This window comes from Neltuma alba, unplaced genomic scaffold (genome assembly GCF_004799145.2).
Source record: "Neltuma alba isolate B1F8T4 unplaced genomic scaffold, ASM479914v2 tig00003861_pilon, whole genome shotgun sequence".
NCBI classification, from domain to species: Eukaryota; Viridiplantae; Streptophyta; class Magnoliopsida; order Fabales; family Fabaceae; genus Neltuma; species Neltuma alba.
In genome coordinates this window covers 238,340-253,117 of record NW_021633454.1, presented here as the reverse complement: position 1 = coordinate 253,117, position 14,778 = coordinate 238,340, and the positions used below count along the sequence as shown (strand labels likewise).

Here is a 14,778-nt window from a genome sequence, read left to right as displayed (position 1 = left end):
GTATTAGTAACGAACATCCCTTGAGGTAATAAATGAGCTTCTTTGATTTTTCAAGTGTTATTATTATTTAAATTAGCTTCCTTCACTTAAAAAATATTGTTCTTTAGCTGATTGTGTTATATCTTGTTTACTTTTCAATATGGTTTGCCTATCGGATGCAAGTGGAATAGCTATCATCACTCTGATCGTTATTCAAATACTGAGTTCTGCTTCAAGGAATAAGGAGTTCTGCTGCAGCAAAGCATGGTCAAACCTATCAGTTGTCCTGTTGTTATCTGAACTATAGTGAATTATGAGAAGAGAACATGTTGTAATAACAATTATGTGTGTCTCATGTTGTTAAGAAGCCTTTTGATGAATGGTGTTCCATGTGATATATGAATGTACACAGTAAAAAGATATTATATGTCTCTGTATTTAAAGATTTCAGGTATCAAAACTTGAAACTTGCAACATAGTGAATCAAATCAAATATCAAATATCAAACAATCTAATAGTAACATTCTGTTTTGACACTTGAGGTGCTCTGTTCCATTGTGGTATGTACTGTTTGAAATAACAGAGAGTCATGCCTTGGTAGGTTACTTAATCAAATAATATAATCTCTCAGCTATTAAGCATAATAAACATTAAAAAACAAACTTGGCTCAAATCATATGCACAGCAACACGCGAGTATGACGAATTGGTGAGATTGTCTCAAATTCAGGTCTCATGCATATTTTGCTTCAGGGAATAGCTAGGTTGCTTTGCTGCTGTTACAACATCTGGCTAAGAGCTCTAATGTTTCCTATTGATGAATGTCCTTTCATTATCTTAGATTCTGAGGATAGTGAGGGTATAGGATTTTGTGATACTAGTCGTTAGCGCATGGTATTTTCTCCAACTGATAACAACTAAGAAGCCTGTGTTGAGAAGTTTTTCATGTCACATATATATGATAGCACTCGCTCTGATAATTTTCACTTTCAATTTTGTGATTATTATATATAGGAACATACACAAATCTAAACACTATCATGTGGAATTTTATTTGAAAAGATGTTTACACAAATATAACTGACAGATGTTAATGTGGCAATCATACCTTAACAATACTACCTTTGGTTCTCAATATACGAATTAGATAACTACTTTACGAATATTAAGAAAATTAGTTATTTGTAATAAATAAATGTTGTTCTTCCTAAAATATTTCTATTAATCATATGTATTGAAAATATTCTTTGATGAAAACTCCTTAATATCTGCAATCACTGAGAATTATTTAAGGATAAAACGGATGAATGTTGGAAACAAAATAGATTATGACTTTATATTTAGGACCAAATTAAATCTTAATCTAACTCTTATATTAATAAAGAATAAAGAACAGAGGTAGTACAGGAATTTTTTTTTTACAACATTAGGAAATGGAATGAAGATTGGAAATTAAAACACGAACCGTACTTTGAAACAAGATTACCATTCTTATTCAATCCTAGTTTACCAAGCCAGAGACATTGTCGTGCCTCTTCAATTTTTCTCGTCACTTTGTCTCTTTATGTATGTTTACACCGGAAAAATTATACTATCCCCTCTCCTTAATATAAGATTTCATATTGTCCTATTCATACATATGACTACATAGTGAATTTCCCAAACTGGAAATATCGATATCTGTGAGATACATATACCATGCAAAGATATATCATATAATAAAAGTAAAATGAATCAATCAACTGAAAAGTATTGTCTCTGTTCTCAATTATTGAAAGTTCTGTCTACCAAATTATGCAGAAAACCAAATATCTCACTATTAGAGAGTGATCAGATCACCCATATGGCCATATCACAGCAGCATCACTAGCTAGGGAGCTTAACAACTTATGATCTCAATCAATGATTGTATAGAATATAAATGGATCCTAATCTTGAATGTATCATTAACCACACCTGTCAATTATCATTAATTATTACCGAGTATCTCGTCCCCTACCTCACTATATTATATTGTTCCTGCAATACTCTTTCTTTATTTCTATTCACAGTATCTTCAACTCTCATGTTTCCATGGCTTCACCTGTTACTATTTCCTCCTCATCAGAACCTCAAAAGCTTCATGCTTCTGATGATACTGTTATAACTATCCAGGCCTTCATTGAATCAAACGGCGACGTTCCCATCCCGACCACATGATACTCTCTCCCTGAACCTTGTCGTGATGATGTTGCAGGTGATGACCTTGCTGCTTCCATCCCCGTCCTCGATTTCTCCCTCCTCACCTCCCCGGATCCTCAAATCCATGCCGACGCAGTTCGACAGCTAGGTGATGCATGCAGAGAATGGGGCTTCTTCATGGCAATTAAAGTGTTTGAGAATATTTCGTTGAAGCCTCTATAGTATCTAGAATTGCTTTTCTGGTCGACTTTGTTTTTGGATGTGTCACTTTCAGATTACAAATCATGGGATTTCAGAGAAACCGATGGAGGAGGTGATAAACAAGTCTCTGGAGTTTCACGATTTGCCTCTTGAGGAAAAGATGGAATTTTTCAATCAAGAACTCATCACACCCGTTAGGTTTGGTACCAGTTCCCTTCCTTATGGAGAGAAGGTTCATTACTGGAGAGATTATCTAAAACTTGCTACTTTTCCTGAATTCCATTTCCCCCACAAGCCCCCTCATTTCAAGTACGCGCAATTTCAATTTCTCTCGTCTTTCTCTTCCTCTATCTTTTTTTTATTTTTTTAAGCATCCAAGAATGAGTTGATATCTATATATATATGGGGAAATTGAAGCCTCTCATATTAGCAGAAATAGACCAAACATTTGACGTTCCAAGACTTTGAATTAAGTAGTGTTAAATCTAGGTAGTCACATTTATGCTCTCATTCAATAATGTAGAAAGTTGTCAATAGCCCTATAGTCTAATGACATGAAAACTCTTTTATAAATGAGAGGTCGCAATTTTGATCATGCCGCGTGTAATCTCAAGCTATTAGTATCTACCCTTCTAAATAAAAGAAAAATATAGAAGCCTGATAAAAACTATGGGGCTTTAAAAAATACAACATTTTTCATTCTTATTTTGCAGGGAGGTAGCATTTGAATACAACAAGAGAATAAGAAATGTGGCAAGGACTTTGCTGGAAGGAATATCAGAGTTTAGGATTACAAGCCAAGGCCATTATAGAGTCCAAAGCTTTTGATTCAGGGCATTAGAAATGTCAAGTGAACTTATACCCTCCATGTCCTCAACCATACCTTACTGACAATCGCTTACTAACTGTCTTCATTGAAAATGGAATCAAAGGCCTTCAAGTGAAGCAGCATCATAAATGGGTTAATGTGAATTCTCCTTTGCCTTATTGCTTACTTGCCAACATTGGAGATCAACTTGAGATCACTCATCAACTTTCCCTCCTTAATTAATCATATATACTTACCTTAACCAGCCAGTTTCTTCTATTTGCGATGGTTCTGATAAACTTGTCTGATATGTGTTTCGAAATTGAGCAGATTGTGAGTAACAAGCTGTACAAGAGTGTGTGGCACAGAGTAGTGGTGAATGAAAGAGACACGAGGCTTAGTCTTGTACTGAAGAATGAACCAGCACCTGAGAAAGAAATAGGGCCTGCAACTGAGCTATTAGAGAAGGAAAAGCCATTGTTCAAGAGAATCAAATATAAAGATTACTTGCGAGTTCAACTGGAGGCTAGATGTATTGACAAGAGAGGTTTGGATGTGATTTCCATCATTGATGTTCTAAACTGACACCTTTCAAACAAGTTTTATGTCAAGTGAGTTAAAGGGACATGTATTTTCCCATCTGAAGAAAATAAAAAACATTAGTATTCTCACGTCAAGAACAATTGAGCTTGGTGAATAGTATAGAATAAAATGAAATGACTTATAAAATTGACTCTTAAGATTTTAAGTTAAGATATAATGTTAACTATTGTTTATTAGTATTTAATTTTTGTGTAAATAAGAAAAGTTAGTTTCGCTGTTAAAATTTTTCTTCCAGCATGATCCCACCAGATAATTATAAAATTTATGTAAATTTAATCGGATAATTGAGATTTTTTTAAAAAAAAATGTAAATGAAGTCCATAGAACAACTAGCCTCATGGTTAAAAGCATTTATAAAAACTCCCTTGAATGGTTTATGATTAGACCAAAATTTGAGCTCATTTTACGAGGGATGTAGATCAGTTTTAGCAAAACCGAAATTTTGCCGTGTATAATGGATTCTTTTTGATAAAATGTATAATGGATTCTCATTTCTCGAGGAATAGATTAAAAAGTAGGTCTTATTACGTTACCATGTTAGATTTCAAGGATGGCACAAGCTCTAAATTTAACTAAAATTAACTTGAAATTTGGAAGTCCATTATTTGCAGGAATAAAGCCGCCTAGTCTGAGATAAAATTAAAAATGCCTGCAGCTCCTGCGGCTGCTTCTCTTCCGAGTTGTTGTTCCCTCCATCAAAAGCCTCTGAATTTTCATAGCAATGCCCATCACCAGAGAAATCTTACCACTCTATCACTTTCTACTACTCACAGCAAAATCCCAATAAGAGATTTCTGCGCTCTGACTCTGAGAAATCCCCAGAGTTTCGTCAATTCCAATTCAAATCAGAGCCAGAGCCACTCTCTGTTTCTTCATTTTCTTCTCTCTACTGATTACAAAGACCCCAATAATCAACACCCAGAACGCAGATACCAAAAGCTTCCACAAGAAGACGAGCAAAAGGGGTTCGGCAGCGCCGAGGAAAGGCGGGTACATTTCACAAACATGTGGTGGGCAGATGTGAAAGCGGCGTTAGGGCAGAGAATAAACTTGGAGGCCATTTGTTCGACGTTTTTGTTTGTGAAAGACCCCAAATTAGCACTGCCTCATGTTTCTGTTCTGGACTTGAGGTACATTGATTGGGGTGAGCTGCGAAGAAGGGGTTTCAAAGGGGTCGTGTTTGATAAGGATAATACCATTACTGCTCCTTACTCTTTGACCCTTTGGCCTCCTCTTGCTTCTTCGATGGAACGCTGTAAATCGGCTTTTGATCCTGATATTGCTGTCTTCAGTAACTCTGCTGGTAAGTATAGTGTGAAGGTAGTTCAGAATTGGAGCTGTATGGTATTCTGTAAGCTATGAAGTAGCTATACTTCAAAGAAAGAATCTCGTTATCGAATAGATATGGTACTTAAATTATTTATAAACACTATATATTTCATCCTGTGGATCTTGGATTGCTGGTACCTCTAAGCCATTACGGATCTAAAACATTTATATTTTGTTTTCTGAAGTGCTGCCATTTCCCGTCTGTATCAGTGTCGACATTGTTGCTTTTACGCATGAAGCAATTTTTCGGTGCGGGCATGTTGCTCACAGGACTTTTGTTGTTTTACTTGTGTCTGATGAATTAGGACTTCATGAGTATGATCATGATGGTTTCAAAGCTAAGGCGCTTGAGGAGGCAATTGGGATTAGAGTCATAAGGCACAGTAAGTGTTTCTTTTGGGACATGTCTCCTGTCTTTAAACGTTAGACGTGAAATATTCATTTGGATTGTCAGTAATAAAGTATTGTTGGTGTTGATGTCTTTATATATTTGCATGCCTTAGGGGTGAAGAAACCAGCTGGATCAGCCGATGAAATTGAAAAGCATTTTGGTTGAGTCCTCACAACTAATCATGGTAAAGAAAAATTTAGAATAGTTCATCGTCACTTAGTTTTGTTTCATATTTTGAGAATTCTTGTTCCAGCATGAGTATATTGTGGCAGGTGGGTGATCGGCCCTTCACTGACATTGTTTATGGCAATTGAAATGGGTTTCTTACTATTTTGACCGAACCGTTTAGTCTTGCCAGGGAGCCATTTGTTGTTCGACAGGTTTGCTTCTTATGATACGTAGCTTTTCTTAGGTGCATTGTAATTTTCCCTGTTCATTATTATTCTTTGACTTCTGTTTTGAAGAAGAAATTTTTTTTTAATAAAAGAGAAATGAGACAACTCTGTATGGAGTGTTTTATGGGAATGAAGGAAACAGGGAAAAAAACAGAGAGAAAACCATTGAGCAAAAATTCTATTCTGCCTCCTTCAAGAGACAGTTAATGGAACTGAGTACTAATAATATCAAAAGTATAAACCACGAGTAGACTAGGAAGGAAACCTTGTTCCCAATCATATGTGAAGTTCGATAATGGTTCTTAATTAGCACAACCCAAGTTATTGCTCTCTGTAAATGATGCATATCTACAATTATTTGCCAAAGGCAAACACATTAAAGAATATTTATGTATGTCAATGTGGACCAAGTGCAACATGCTCTTTTGCCACCTTTCCTTTATTTCAGCTTCCTGATGTTTAGAAATTTTTTGTATTTCATTCTTGAAATATGCTGTTTCGTATGTAGTATCTTGTTCAAATTTTCAGTATGTCCCTTATTTACAAGTTCATCTTTGTCATAGTTACCAATGTTAGCGTCAGATTTGCTTGCTTTTGCAGCATAATCACATGTTACCATTTCATTATACATGAACACACAGACACACAGACACCCAAATACACATATATTATCAATTAGTTATTTACAAATGGGCATCCATCTTTTGTCATTTCATGATTAGTACTTCTTCACCTTTCCTCAATCTTCAATAACCGTTTGTTTGTACAAATATAGCTTTATAGTTCTTAAGTTGCATCTTCCCATTTCATTTATCAAGTGTCTCCATTTAAATAATTGAGACTACATGCTGGAGATAATGGCCACACTTTGGCATCAGCAGTGGATCCAGTTACTTATGGCTATATTGCTGTTCCTGTGGTTGGTCTTGTCAGTTGAAGGTGCAAATCCCTGATTGCTAATGCATAGATAATTTACATGTTAGTGTCAATTCATATTTAGGTGCTATGTGTAATGTTTTTCTCTATTCACTGCTAAGTCCCTGATTGCCAATGCATAGATAATTTACATGTTGGTGTCAATTCGTGTTTAGGTGCTATGTGTAATGTTTTTTCTCTATTCACTGCTAAGTTATATTTTTTTTTTCAAAAAAAAAAATCCTGTGTTGTAATTTGATTGAAAAACACAACAGCAAAAACCAAAGTATTGCACCGGGTTTTTTATTTATATGGTATTTGTGATAGCGTGACTGATCACAGGTGAGGAAGCTGGAAACTTCCTTTGTAAATCATTGGCGTGGAACAGGTTTGGAACCACCCTGTCACGAACTATTGCCTGACCCAATGCTTTGTGTGGAAGAGCCTCCTCCCCCTCAGTAAAACTGGAACCAAATCCGCATAATTTTCCACAATGCTACTCTACACTACAGGAATCCGTCATTGTCAATATCTTTTGATTGATTGTTGATGACATTAGATTCACACCAAATGGAGAATCTTCTTTTTGATACTAGAAAGCCAAATGGAGTGAGCCAAAAAAAAAAAAAGGCTTAACTTGATGTCCTCTTCTTTTGTTCCTTTTCATTTTGGAGTCAATTATCTCCTCTTCTTTTGTTCCTTTTCATTTTGGAGTTATTTTTGACTCAGGCCTTTGTTACGCACCCAGCAGGTACGTCCTTCAGTAAAATTAAAGGGAAAAGTTAACTAATTTCGCCATTACCTTTTTTTTTTTTGGGTCAAAACTAATTTCACCATTGTTGAAGTGGTAGTTGATCTCCTTGTTAAAACGAAACGTGATTTTTCAATTTTGCCCTTCGTTGAAATCAAATCACAATAAAGTACTTCCTCCCGTCCTATATATAAGTTTCACTTTTGGAGATAAGTCTGGTCCAAAATATAAGCTTCATTTTTTGAGTTTGTTTAAGCATTTATTACTTTTTTTCCTTCTATTTTGCCCTTGTATTTAGTATTCATTCTCTCATTAATTCCTTAGGAATTTCTCCAGACAAATTGAAATGGGTCCCACCATTTCAACTTGAGAAATTGTATTTGGGTAATACAAGCATAGGTCCTAATGTTCCACCATGGCTATATAAACAAAGGTCTTTAAGAAATCTCAATATTTCTAGATCGGGAATTTCAAAAATTGATGCAGAAATATTTTGGAGCTTTGTACTAGGGATAGATTCTGTTGATATCTCAAACAACTTGATCAGCAATGACATATCCAATGTCATGCTACCAGCAAATATCTCTTCCTCATATGCATCTCACAGCTCCTTGTCAGGATCTACTTTCTCGGTATTGTGCCAACTAGAGAATGATGGAGAAAGCAAGTTGGTTGCATCGGACTTGTTATATAATCATTTGAGCAGAGCACTTCCTGATTGTTCGGCCAACCAGAAACAACTACTATTCCCTTAGTTTTGGGAGTAATAAGCTAACAGGTAAAGTTCCTCCCTCAATGGCTTCATTAGTGAACCTCATGCAGCTGGATTTGAGCCATAATAATTTCTTTGGAAAATTTTCATTGGACTTGTTGGACTGGACAAATTTGGAGTACCTCAATTTAGAGGGAAATAAATTTTCTGGAACTTTGCCAAATACCATGCAACAAAATTTAGGTGTCATCAAATTGAGGGGCGACCGATTTATAGGCAATATTCCATCACAGTTATGTAACCTCGCTAGGTTGATAATATTGGATCTGGCTGAGAATAATCTTTCAGGACCTATACCACATTGCCTATATAAAATCATGCAGCCGATTAAGGAATATTATCCTACAGATGAGATAGCAGTCTTTGCTAAAGGAAGAGAATTGGATTTCGAGGACCTTATACTCGTGCATAGCATTGATCTTTCCACTAACAATTTGTCTGGAGAAATTCCTAAGGAATTGTTTAGCTTAGATCAGATGTGGTCCTTAAACTTATCTCGAAACCATTTGATTGGGAAGATTCCCAAAGAAATTGGTGGCATGAAAAACTTGGAATCTCTTAACTCAGCTACAATAAGCTTTCTGGAGAAATTCTTTCGACCATCTCTAATTTGCCTTTTCTTGATTATTTGAATCTGTCATACAACAATTTCACTGGACAAATCCCATTGGGAACCCAAATTCAGAGTTTTGACCTACGGAGTTTTGTTGGCAATGATCTTTGTGGGGATCCTCTTCCCAAGAAGTGCTTCGGGCAAGAAGCTTCTAATGACTCTCAGCCAGCTGAAGGAAAGGAAGATGATGACTTTCTGAAGTCATTATATCTTGGGATGGGTTGCAGCAAGTTTTTGGGGGGTCTGTGGTTCTCCCTTCCTCGTCAGAGCATGGAGACAAATTTTTTCAATTGTTTCATCTTCTGGTGGATCGACTTTATGTTATCGTGGCCCTCAAGTTGAAAAAAGCTTCCGATGAATATTAAAATTACATGCAGATTGCTGTTGAGATAATTAACCGATCTGATATCCTATACTTTTTTTAATTATGTTTTATTTTCCTTTTCGCTTTCTTCTTGCCACAAAATAAATTCAGTTCTTGACACATTCCCTTTATTGTCCGATATGTTTTCCGTACGGGATACGAGCGCAGCAGCAAGCATATGCCGGTACAATATTTTTGGACGTTAGTTATTTCTCTTTTATCTGCTACATGCTATATTCCAATGACTTACTCTTAAATTCCTTCGAATCTCATATTTTGTTTCAGGGAATAGAGAGGTCTGCTGTAGCCATACATGGTCCGAGGTCTCTAATGTTTCCTACAGATTGCCATATCTCTAGTTCGTAGTAAAATAGTTATCAGAGTATGTGTGTGTTGTCATGTCCCAGAAAAGCCTTTGCTGAATGGTTTTCCAAGTCATGTATTGTTGTGCTTTAAGACTTTGATTATTTTCTATTTCAGTAATGAAAGATTCAAGTATGCTTTTGGAATTGATAATAAATTTTCTTTTTCGATGTTGAAGATATCAAAAATTGAAACCTGCAACACAGTGGAACCGCCATAAAGCAGCTGGCTAAGAGGATCTGTTTCGACACTCGAGATGCTCTGTTTCGTTGTGTTTGAAATAACAGAGTCATGCCTTGGCTAGGTTACGAAATCAAATAATCTCTCCACTACTAAACATAATAAACATTAGATAACAAAGTTGGCTCAAATGAGATGCACAACAACACTGGAGTATGTTTCTGAGCTACGCTCAACGAATTATTGAGGCGCAATGACTTGCTTCTTCAATTATTATTTATATTCTTACTTTACAACAGGCAACTGTAATTCCCGTACAGTTAAAATTGTAACAGTCAAGGATTAAGGATGTGGATTTGTGGATGAACGTTGGTGAGATGGGCAAAAAAGAAGATACTTATACTACCTTCGATTCTAATTATAAAATTTACTTTGTAATGTAATTTGGACTACAAAATGAATCTTATAATTGGGATCTAAGAAAGTAATCCTTCGTCTGCGTTCCATCCATTAATGAGCACATATTATGATTGGATTTGATTTGATATGAAGAGGGAATTCATTCATGTAATATCAAAATTACATAATTCAAAGGTTATTTAGCTTTTTCTCCCTTAATAATTAGATCGATTATATATGCATATAGAATATGAAAAAAATTATACCAATAAAGAGTTGGTCTAGCAATGTGAGGTCTTTCTAGATCCCTTTGGATTCGAGTCATAAAGGAGACATTTTTGTAGAGAAGGGAAGCCTGATTATAAATTACTAATGGTAATGAATGAAACATCATATTTTTTGGTTGTTGCATGCTCCATGGTTTAATTAAATTTTATGATTTTCGAGCAATTTTTAACATTATCTTCATCAATGCAACTTTTGATGACTTTTCTCAAGAGTCAGGAGCTGCCATTGCTTTTCAATTATTTTACAATTTTTGTGTTTCAGTGTAGGCTTTTGTTATTAAAGATGCATTTAAAAGCAGCAGTGCATGTGGTAGAACTAACACTCAAAAGGGTCCCCACAAGACTCGAATCTAGGTTAGTTTGGGCCTATTGAGTTCTCCCGACTAGGGACTAGCCTAGGATACCGGGTGAGGTTACTCCAAAAAAAAAAAAAAGATGCACTTAGAACTAATTCCAGTTTTTAATGTAAAAGCTAAATAACTAATTGGAGGATATTAAGAAAATTGGTTAGTTGATTATTTGTCACAAGTATATATTGGTCTCCCTAAACTATCTTTATTAATCATGTATATTGGATGATTAGAATTATCCCTTAGTGAAAACCCTTTATAATTAATAAAGATATTTTTGGAAAAGATAAAAGACAAAGTGAATTAAGGTATGACCAAATCCAATTTTATGACTAATTTTTATATTAAAATGAGAATAGTATTTGGGCACCCCTTAGAGAGGAAGTCGTCAAATACTATCCCATAAGATGATAAATTAAATTATTTTCCATCACTTTCCTTCATTTTTAACTTTTATTTGGAGTCTTAAGTCCCCATTTGATTTTGATTAATCACTTTTCTCAATAAATTTATATACACTATATACCAAGCAATAATTCTGCAAAACCTTGGAAACAAAAACACGTTAATTAACTTTAAGGACCTTCCCAGCAATTTTCAACAATAATTTATCTTTCGAATGACTTTTTCTCAAGAGAACGAAGCTGCCGTTTTTTTTCAACAACTGCGTAAACAAGTTAGAAGATAAGGGCATGAAAAGAGAAGGAAAGTAAATTACACGCTGGTGGAAAACATTTGACGACTTCCACTTAGTGCTAAGCCCAAATATTAAGCATTAATAATATTAATACCATGTGATAAGAGGGGCCACAACATATATGTGAGACACTAGATGGCGTGGCTTAATATTATGATGACATGTCATCACATGGCCCATTGCTTATATATGTATATATATGTATGTACAAGGGATTAATGGAAAGCAATGGGAACTCAAGACCCTTGAGAAAAGTTAGTTCAATTATTTTATTATTTTTGCGTTTACGTGTAGGATTTTGCTATTAAAGATATTGCTTGCGTTTAATATTTGGTCGCAGCACCAAAGCAGAAGTCATCGTATACTATCTCACTAAGATAGTGAATTAATTTTTTTTTTCCCCATCACCGTGTAATTTATTTTGCTTCTCTTTTCCCCCAGTGAATTGTTTAGTTAGAAAATTAAAACGAATCACCTATAGAGCACAATATTTATTGCTATAAAAAAGAGTGTAATATTTCTTTAGAACGACCATAAAAATTATAATTATTTACAAGAACTAAATATTAAAATATAAATTTAAAGATACCTAATTGCTACCCATCAATCTTCCTATGTTATTCTTCGCTACCTTCAGAATTTTGTTTTTAATATAATAAAACTAAAACTGCCCATTACGTAGGTAACTATATATATATATATATATATATATTTATATTTATATAAGCTCTTATTTTCCACAGTACTGACAGGTAGACGGCATTCTTGCTTATAGCAACTCTTTCGTTGGGTTTTTCCCTCCATTTTGGGAGGGCATGTCCACTTCTACATATCCAGACTTCGTTATTTTCGAAAGTTATGTGCAATTTTTCTTTGGAAAAGTATATCAATTAAACTTAATTTTTAGGCCGCGCTTAAAGATTTGCAATTTGTTATTGTCCACATAATAATTACCTCCAGGAAATTTCTATATAAATCAAACTTGTGATGCAAAAATTTGAACTTTTCTTTGAAAAGATGGAAAGACTTGGAAGTATTAGAAGACCTGACCATAGCAAAGAAGTGGTACAAAAAAAATAAACAAAATGAATTCACTTTCACTTCAATATGTGTCTGTATATATGCTCCTTCAATAAGTAATAAAAATATAGTAATAATTAAACTCCATGCTATTCGTGGAGCCCATATAGGATTTGCTTTCTTCGCAAGCATTTTTAAAATAAAAAAAAAAAATCACCAGGCTATTGGCCTTCACAATGCATATCATGTGGTTATAAATTTTTAAGCATTTAAACTTTTGTTTACTTCAGATTTTCCAGTATATATATACATATATATCATGTAAGGGCTTCATTAGGCCATTATACTCAAACTTACTACAATGGCCAGCTTCGCTTCGCGAATTTCTTTTGTTTTGTTGTTTCTGCTATTTGCAACAACATTCAACAGAAATATGGTTATGTAAAACAGGTTGATGCTTTGCAATGAAAATGATAAAAGGTTGCTTTTAATCTTCAAGCAAGGAGTGGTTGATATAGAGAACCCACTCTCTTCTTGGATGGTTGAAAAAGATTGCTGTTTATGGTGGGGAGTTCACTACGGCAGCATCACTGGAAGGGTCACAGAGCTTTCTCTTTCTGGTCATTACCTAGAAGGTGAAATTAATTTGTGTGTGCTTCAACTTGAATTTCTCAAGCACTTGGACTTGAGCCACAATTACTTTGAAACTGTGAGTATGCCAACATGCCAGATCTCCAAATCTCCTTTTGACACTCACAAATCTCACAACCAATCACTTGCTACTCCTTCCAATCAGTCAGCAAGTTTCTCTGTTGCTCTGTGTCATCTTGACTTTTCATATAATCTTGATTTAATCATAAATAACGTTTATTGGCTTTCTCAACTTTCTTCCTTGAAATATCTTAACCTTAGTTATGGTGATATTGGAAATGATACCAAATGGCTCTAGCATATAGCCATGCTTTCTTCACTCTCAATTTTACATCACTTGAAGTTCTTGATCTTTCTTCTAATTATATGGTGAAGTTAAAGTTACCTGATTTATTTTTTAATATCACCCATCACATCTATCATCTTGACCTTAGTAAGTGTAATTTCCACAGCCAATTGCCAAAGTCCTTGCTCAGTCTAGAGAACCTCAAGTATTTAGATTTTAATTGTAATAATCTTGAAGGATTAGTTCTAGATTGGTTAGGCCAATATGAACAGTTGCAATACTTGTATATCTTTCATAATTTGTTCCATGGCGAAATTCCATCATCTCTTGGAAATATTTCTTCCTTGTTCCACTTAGACTTGTCCCACAATCAATTGAATGGCAATCTTCCAGAGACCTTGGGACAACTTCATAACTTAATTCAATTAGACATTGGGCACAATTTCTTGGTTGGTATTCTTGCAGAAAATTTTTTTTCCAGTCTCTCAAGTTCAACAATGTTGGGTTTAAGTTCAAATAGTTTCAAATCTGACTTTGATCCTCAATGGGTACCATCATTCCAACTTGAGATATTGTATATGAGTAACACAAGCATAGGTCCTAATATTTCACCATGGCTATATACACAATAGTCTTAAGAAAACTAGATATTTCTAGATCAGGGATTTCAACAGTTGATAAATATATATTTTGGAATTTCGTAGTAGGAATAGAAGATGCTGATATCTCAAATAGCTTAATTAGTGATGACATATACAGTGTCACACTATCAACAAATATTTCTTATTTTCATGCATCTCACAACTCCTTATCGGGATCTATTTTCTCATTATTGTGCCAATTAGAGGGTAACAGAGAAAGCAACTTGGTTGAATTGGACTTGTCATATAATCATTTGAGTTGAACACTTCCTAATTGTTTTGGACCAATTAGAAACAATTATTATGCCTTAGTTTGGGGAGTAATAAGATAACAGGTAAATTTCCTCCCTCATTTGCTTCATGGGAACTTCAATGGTTGGATTTGAGTGACAGTAGTTTCTCTAGCAAATTTTCCTCGGACATGCTAAAGTGGGGATATTTGGAGAAAAATAAATTTTCTAGAAGTTTGCCAAATTTGTACATGGCACGAAATCTGGAAGTTCTTAAATTGCAACCGATTCATTGGCAATATTCCACTAGGAATATGCATGCTCTCTTCTTTGTAGATACTAGAGCTTGCTGATAATAAACTTTTTGGATCTA

The 14,778-nt window shown here is 34.7% G+C and overlaps 2 pseudogenes; both read left to right on the top strand.

The window, feature by feature from the left end:
• Window positions 1–1,765: 1,765 nt before the first annotated feature.
• On the top strand, window positions 1,766–4,264 carry LOC114742697 (flavanone 3-dioxygenase 2-like; annotated as a pseudogene).
• Window positions 4,265–4,412: 148 nt separating this feature from the next.
• Window positions 4,413–9,485, top strand: LOC114742696 (uncharacterized; annotated as a pseudogene).
• Window positions 9,486–14,778: the final 5,293 nt, after the last annotated feature.